Genomic DNA, 7,019 nt, shown 5'->3' on the forward strand with positions numbered 1-7,019 from the left:
AGATTTAGGGGCGGCACTGTCACATTGAGTTGCGGGATCATCACTTTCTATAGACGGCTGCTTCTCTTTAAGAGGCGGCATTATCATTTCGGAGGGCAGCAGCATCACTAGGAATGACGGCACCTAGCCTGCATGTGCGTGCTGCATCCTAGAGGGGGCGGCAGCTGGGTCGGCAAACGGCTGTCACTGGGTCGGCATTCTCCGTGACTGGGTCGGCAATTGCCGACCCAGTTAACATGTTAAAATACGCCCTGGAAAAATGGCTCCAAAGTTAAGGTGCCCGTCTTACCTCACTTTCCCGAAGGTAATGGGAGGTCGCAAAAATTTACCTAACCTGAGGTCACCGATATCAAACTTCTGAGACATGCATATTGTACATAGTACATGCTATTGCTCTTATCAATCGCTGAAAGTTTCAAAGCAATCGGTCACTCGCTGTAGCTATGACAGACATTGAAACTTGTTATGAGGTAAGCTCACTTGAAGTGACCTAGTGACCTGACCTTGAATGACCTTGGTCTGAAATTTTCACCATATGTGTAGAATCGATGTATGATAAAGTGTGCCAAAAAACGGCGGCGCAGAAGACATTCGCGAAAAACCACATGGAGGGGGCAGTTTCAACCCCCTAGCAGGGCGCGGGGGGAGGGGGTGACAAGCACGCTACCGCATAAGGCACACCTTAACCCATTATTAGAATAGTCGAAGTAAAATTAGACTAGTCGAAGTTTGATCTCAAAATTAGAGAAATTTCATCTTTACTTTGCTGTCCTGACCTAAGAAGTGAATGAAGTCATAGCTACATTATTTTTGACGTTCTTTCGAACGCAGCCTACGGCGTGTCGCTACGTGGCCCAGGGGCCGAGTTAGAAGAGGAGAGGAGGTGTTCACCCCCCTTCTCCCCCCCCCCCAGCAGGGCACGGAAATCCAAAGGCCCCAGCGGGGCGCCGGGCCACCGACCGCCTGCCAGATCTGTCGGCTCCCTTTCCACGCGTCTGTCAGCCCCGCGCCAGTTGGCTGCCCTCGCGCTACTAATGTTCGGCCAACCGTTCCCGGTACCGCACAGGCAGCAAGCGATATGACGACCGCCAATGGCACCCTCCCCTCCCCTCCCCTCCCCACCGTAAGGATTGCCACACATTCCTCCGTGTCTGCTTCGCTCCAGTTTGTGGCGGGTTGTCCTTGGACATGAGATGTGCACCAATGTGTTGAAACAGTGCAAAACATGCATTTGGGCTATAACGCCCAGCACACCGTCAAATTAACCCTCTAGTGCCCCCGGTATCATATCTGTAAGTCAATTTGCAGAAAATTCGCCTGCTAATCATAGAGGTGAAAATTGTTGAAAACCCTGCTGTATCAGAAGTGGTACGTCTTGGCAACCACCTGGTGGCAAAATTTTTAAGTAATGATTTCTCAGTTTCCCACCAGGTGATTTTGAAGAGGGTCAGTTTGTCCTTTGCCGAAAATCAATTTGAGATGCAAGTGTAAATTTAAGCATTTAGAAAATAAAAAATTAGTTATTTGGAAAGAAACTTGGCATACTGTGAGACAAATGTTCAACATATATCATAGTATGTTGCAAAACATCGCAACTTTTTCAGGGTCAAAGATATGGACCCCCTATTTTTGGGGATACTAGATATGATACAGTGGGCATAGCACTCCAATATTTTCTATGAAATTTTCGCCGCTGCAACATACGGTGTGCCAATACCATAGTTTTCTCAGGTGATAAGCATTGCAATGGCCTGTGAGTCATTGCAAACGACGATGATACAAGATGCATAAATTTGTGAAGTTCGCACCTCTTGCGCCAGATAACTCTATTTCGCTCCAGACTTAAAATGTCATAACGATATTGGTACGCTTATGCCGCCTCTCATCCTTGTCAATCTTCCAACATCTAGCTTTCTATGAGTGGCCTTGCATGCCTCATACATCTCGACTTTTCTAACGCTCATAGGAATATGGTTTTGCAACTGTTTGACGATGACAAGACAGACTCCGGACCGAAGGGCGTCCCGGCGTGGTTCCTTTGATTTCCTATCTAAGAAGTAGGCAACCATGCACTTCTGCCAAGTTCCAGCAGGTGCCTGACACCTGGCAAGCATTTTCACTGCCAGGTATGTCATTTGTTGTCATATATTGACATATACCGCCAACTGTGGTAGCTGAGTGCCACTGAACAAAAAGGATTTATAGGTACTAAATTAACATGGATACTACTTTTGTACTGACCATAGAATAAAAGTTGCGACATTACGTAATGCGTATGCTCACCTCCATATGAGGTCAATGAATATTGTGCAAGTTCCTGCCGATCGGTGCACAGTTACCTGTACCTGTGTTGTCTGACTCGTATTACGGTTATTGCACTGGTCAGTGCGCGGCTGTTATACTGACGCCGATGACATCAGGACCGCACGACCAGTCAAAGTACTAACTGACGATTCACAGGTTGAGAGTTTCAGTCACCCGAGATTGTCCGGCTATCATGAAGATAAACCAACATCGTCTTTGGCATTGATCCCGGTCCGTCGGCAGGCTGTCCAGCATTTTGCATCAGAACTGCTTCACTTCAACCAATTACCGCGAGCCAACTGTAATGTCATCATTTCTATATCAAGTATGCATAACGCATCTACGTTTGAGAAGCACGGCCCACATGTCTGAATTATGAAAAATTGCACAAGTGCAACGCACTGTATCGTGGAAATTGAAGGAATAGAAGGCACTCGTAAATAGATGCCTATGATTAGCGTTGTTCCCTAAGCACCGACTGAAAGGACATTTCGATACAAGAAGGATGCCAATGAAATATTAAGAAAATGTTCTGATAAAAAGTGCATAGTAAAGGATGTCTTGTTGGCATTTTACACATTTTAACTGCCACTTTTATCACTGAAATTTTTAATGATATATATTTTCTCATCTATGTCTTCACTTCCTTCTGTGTGGTCTGATACCACTAAAAATTACCAAGTGGAATGCCCAATGTATCATATTTGATACAAAATTTATTTCCGAAATTTGAACTGCGAAAAAATATTTGACTCCAGATTTCGAACAAGGGACCCAAAATGAATCATATGTTACAAGGTGCTAATTTTAGGAACCGTGGAACTATGTGTGGGCATTAGAGGGTTAACAATGATGACACCAGTTTTAGCAAGGATTGCGCATTTACTCTTCACGCAAAATGCTTTAGGGAGCCATCTGTACGTTCCAACACCTCTGAAAACTGGGCAGCATCAAACGACTGTTTGGTATTAGCGATGTTTATTCTATAAAAATAAGCAGCATGCACAGGTTACCAACAGTTATCTACCACAAAACTACCGTAGAATATCTACCACGGATTCCAGTCTTTGAAGCCAAACAGTCGGAGATGTAAGGTGGAACCGTAACAGCGGGATATTTACCGCAGATACGTGAACAAGTAAATGCGCGCTGCAGACCATTGAAGGCAACACAAAATCCGTTTGAAATGCGCACTTACTTTCTCAAATATCCGCGGTAAATTAAAATACGGTTTCGATGTGACACGGCGATCCGTATGTACCGGGCGGTGTCGCTTAGTTAATATCGGGTTAACAGTCATTTGCACAAGAGGTGCCCCAAACACTGTAACAGATGGTGATTATATAACAGTGTCGATATAATGGAAGGCCTTTTACGTTCAGAAAGACGGCTGTTTTCAGTTGTACGTCACGGTATAAGAGCACGACGGATCAGTAGCAGCAAAGGCACGGGACATCTTACCGACGAAGGCGCACGAAAACACCGGACAAGTGCCCAAAGACGACCAGCAAAGCGCCTACATAGCAGCATGTGCAAGCTTACAGATTCCTAAAAAAAGTGGAAGCAACCTTTCTAAAGGACAACACGCTGTAAGGCCTAAGCTGGTCTAGATTCTAGGACATGTTAACAGTTTAGAGTAGACACGCCGAAAACGCAACTACAATGCATGGTACAGAGAGCAACATTGACACCGTGGATAGATATTGGCACAACAATCGATACAGGATAGCGCGCACGAAAGGCACAATGTCGCGTAGAAGACAATGCCATATCCCACGAATAGATCCGATAGGCCAATCTGACACGGACAGTATATGGATAAATTGCAGATGGAAGACGCTGAATGTGACAGATAACTGGACAATCTGTTCCAACAATTAGCGCTAACAAACTGCCGTCAAGACGGATGAAACCGATAAAAGTTACTCCGGTATAACGTTGCGTGCCAAAAAATGTCAGAATTTAGACAAAGATTGTTAAAAAGCTGCTCTGGGTGTTAACTGAACAGTTCGACTTGTAAGCGTCCGTACAAATTCTGTGAACGAGGCCAGTACCGCCGCGGCTGGAGTACTGCTGAAGTGCTGGGTAAATAACTGACTACTCAGCTAGGGGCGTCCAGAAAGCTGCTGCTCTTTATAGAGGTGGGTAAGTAGCTGTGCCGACCGCCGTAGAGGTGGGTAAGTATCCTGTGACCGACGCGGCATCGGTGTATTAGCTTTCACTACTGACAGCAACACGACTAGCTAGTTACCTAACACACAAAAACGCACTACAACAAACACACACCAGCTCAGAAGCTAACAATCAGGGTCGGAGTAACACTACGCCGGACATTTTTTCGACAGAAATTTGTGATGCTAACAGGAAATCGCTTCATAAGTGCAACGCTTCTCCCGTCTTTGTAGAAGAATAACGACAATTAGAGAGCCGCCGCCAAGACAGGCTTTACTTGGAGTTCAACTGATTACTCTTGTCGCGGCTATCAAAACGATTAACCATCCTAGTTGGTACCAGTCTGAGAAAAATTTCTTGTAAATAAGGGCCAACTGAGAGGTGTTACACAATATTAGCCGCGCGCGTTACACACAAAGAACTGCATTAGACGAGCAAAGTAGGCAGAGGTAAGCCCGAAGGCGTTCCCAACTTAAAACTACCCAGATCAACATCCAAGTCACAAGAAAAGATACACACAAAATGTACATGATGGTAAATGTGAACATAAATATATGGTTGAGATAGCAGAGATTCGTTTTTATACTTAGAGTGTGCTTGGGATTAAACAACAGCACAAAATAATGTAAATACTTTTAAACCATTTAAGTGTAAAGAAGGCATAGCAAAGGGAGATTCCGTTTTATACTAGCGTGACAGTTAAGTGCACAAGCTTCTTTGTAAACCTAAGTGAGATTAACAGTGACGTAATCAAAATACCAGCGCCATCAAAACAAACCCGTTATTACGTTAGGGGAGCTCACACCACCTTTAGAAGATCGAAATGTTTTCACGAAAAACAGCCCACATTTATGACTAGAGACTCGAGTTTCGTGATTTTAATTCAGCCCTAGAAACCGACAAACATAAGAGTTGAAGGCACCAAACCCACAAGTTACAGGATGTTAACCCCACCCATAAAGCCTCAAATGATTAGCCTTGGTGTTAGATAACACGAACAGCGGCACCCACATGCCTTGGCAGTGCGGCAGAGAACAAAAAGCCCCACCCAATGCGCTCTTTTTCCTATAGCACCACTTTGAATATCCAAAAACCACGGAAGACCGGCCGCTAGGGTAGCGAATAGTAATGTCATGAACCAATAGGCATTATTTTTCCCAACTAGCCAAGCCGAGCTGCCCAAAAAGTTCGGAAGCGACCAGTCACAGACGCGGTAACTGGCACGGTGGCTCGAAGCATGCAGCCCTGCAAAGGAGTCAATTTGTAAGTCCAGCTTTTTCTCTTCAGGAAGACTAATACTGTGGGCACACCTACAAACGGTGTTGGCGAATTTGCTCGCATGGGCCTTGTAGAAAAGACACAAATTGTGCGCACAGTTAACAAATATGCAGTTAAGTGTAAAGTCTATAGAAAGGCACTATTGAATGGATAACATTTCAGCATTTGTGAAATTCCGTTTCACGAACGATTCTAAGGCAACTTTTGAATCATTAATGTCAATAACTGCACCCAACTTCAAAATAACAGTAGCAAAACGTTGCTTGCTCCAAAGCGCTTAGTTCTCAAACCGACAAAACTGCCAAACGCTTGTCAACTTTAACCCAGCGGAAATCTCTGCTTTCTTATCAGCCTTTCTTTCCTTCGTTAGCACTTCTTTAGACCTTTCCTTTCGCATCTCAAATCCTCTCCTCTTGCCGCCGAAGTCGTTCGTTGCCATACCAACTCCAACTCGTCTCCATGACGCTTTCTCGGTTGTTATGGTGACGACGCCACCGGTTGCCATGCCAACGTCACTGTCCGTCCTGTTGCCATGCCGACGCCGCGTTAGTGCTTGCTCATCTCTGTGGGCGGGTAGTACCCGTCCTGCGTGTCCTTGAGGTACTGGTAGTAGCTGACCACCACCAGCAGCATGTAGATGTAGCTGTAACAGGAGCCCAAGGTCACGGTCCCGGGTTCAAATCTTACGACGGGACACGCGGGGAGCCACCAAAATCAAGAGTGACTCGAGTATATACGTAAAATAGTCATACACATTACGTAGCTAGCAACAAACAGCTAACAATGCATTTAGCAGCCTGTTGAATGAATCATGTCCACGTAAGACATTGCAGCTTTACATTAGAAAAGTCGCCTCACCACTAAATGCACAAGTAGGTACAGAATCAATTCTTAATTATCCTATTGATGACATGATTGCATCAAATTCCTACCCCCCCCCCGTCCAATCTCAGAGCCCGCTTCTATGCTTCCTCTGGTTCACTGATTCGCCACCCTTTACCAGACCTGTTCTTTACCCTTCCGTCAATCCCTCAGCCCATCTGATCTATCCCAGCCTCTCCTACCCCCTCCCGTTCTGGTCCCTCCCAACCTCTCCAGCCCTCCACTCCCATCCCTCCGGATTCGGCGTCGGACGCACATGCCGCAGGCGATGAAGCCCAGTATGCCGGTGACGGCGCTGTAGACGGGCTGGTAGTGCCGAGGGAGACCAGTGTCATGATGCCCCCAGCATGGCGAAAATCTCCAGCGTCGTCATCAGCATCCAG

At 45.8% G+C, this 7,019-nt stretch overlaps 1 long non-coding RNA gene across 1 annotated transcript; it reads right to left on the reverse strand.

Annotated features, from left to right (window-relative positions):
- Nucleotides 1-3,265: 3,265 nt before the first annotated feature.
- Nucleotides 3,266-7,019, reverse strand: LOC122374086. Its single transcript, XR_006255155.1, has 2 exons — nucleotides 6,893-7,019; nucleotides 3,266-6,397 (listed from the first exon to the last, which is right to left on the reverse strand). It is a non-coding gene; the product is annotated as an uncharacterized LOC122374086 (long non-coding RNA).

Source organism: Amphibalanus amphitrite, unplaced genomic scaffold (assembly GCF_019059575.1).
Source record: "Amphibalanus amphitrite isolate SeventyFive unplaced genomic scaffold, NRLGWU_Aamphi_draft 001601F_arrow, whole genome shotgun sequence".
In the NCBI taxonomy this organism is placed as follows: Eukaryota; Metazoa; Arthropoda; class Thecostraca; order Balanomorpha; family Balanidae; genus Amphibalanus; species Amphibalanus amphitrite.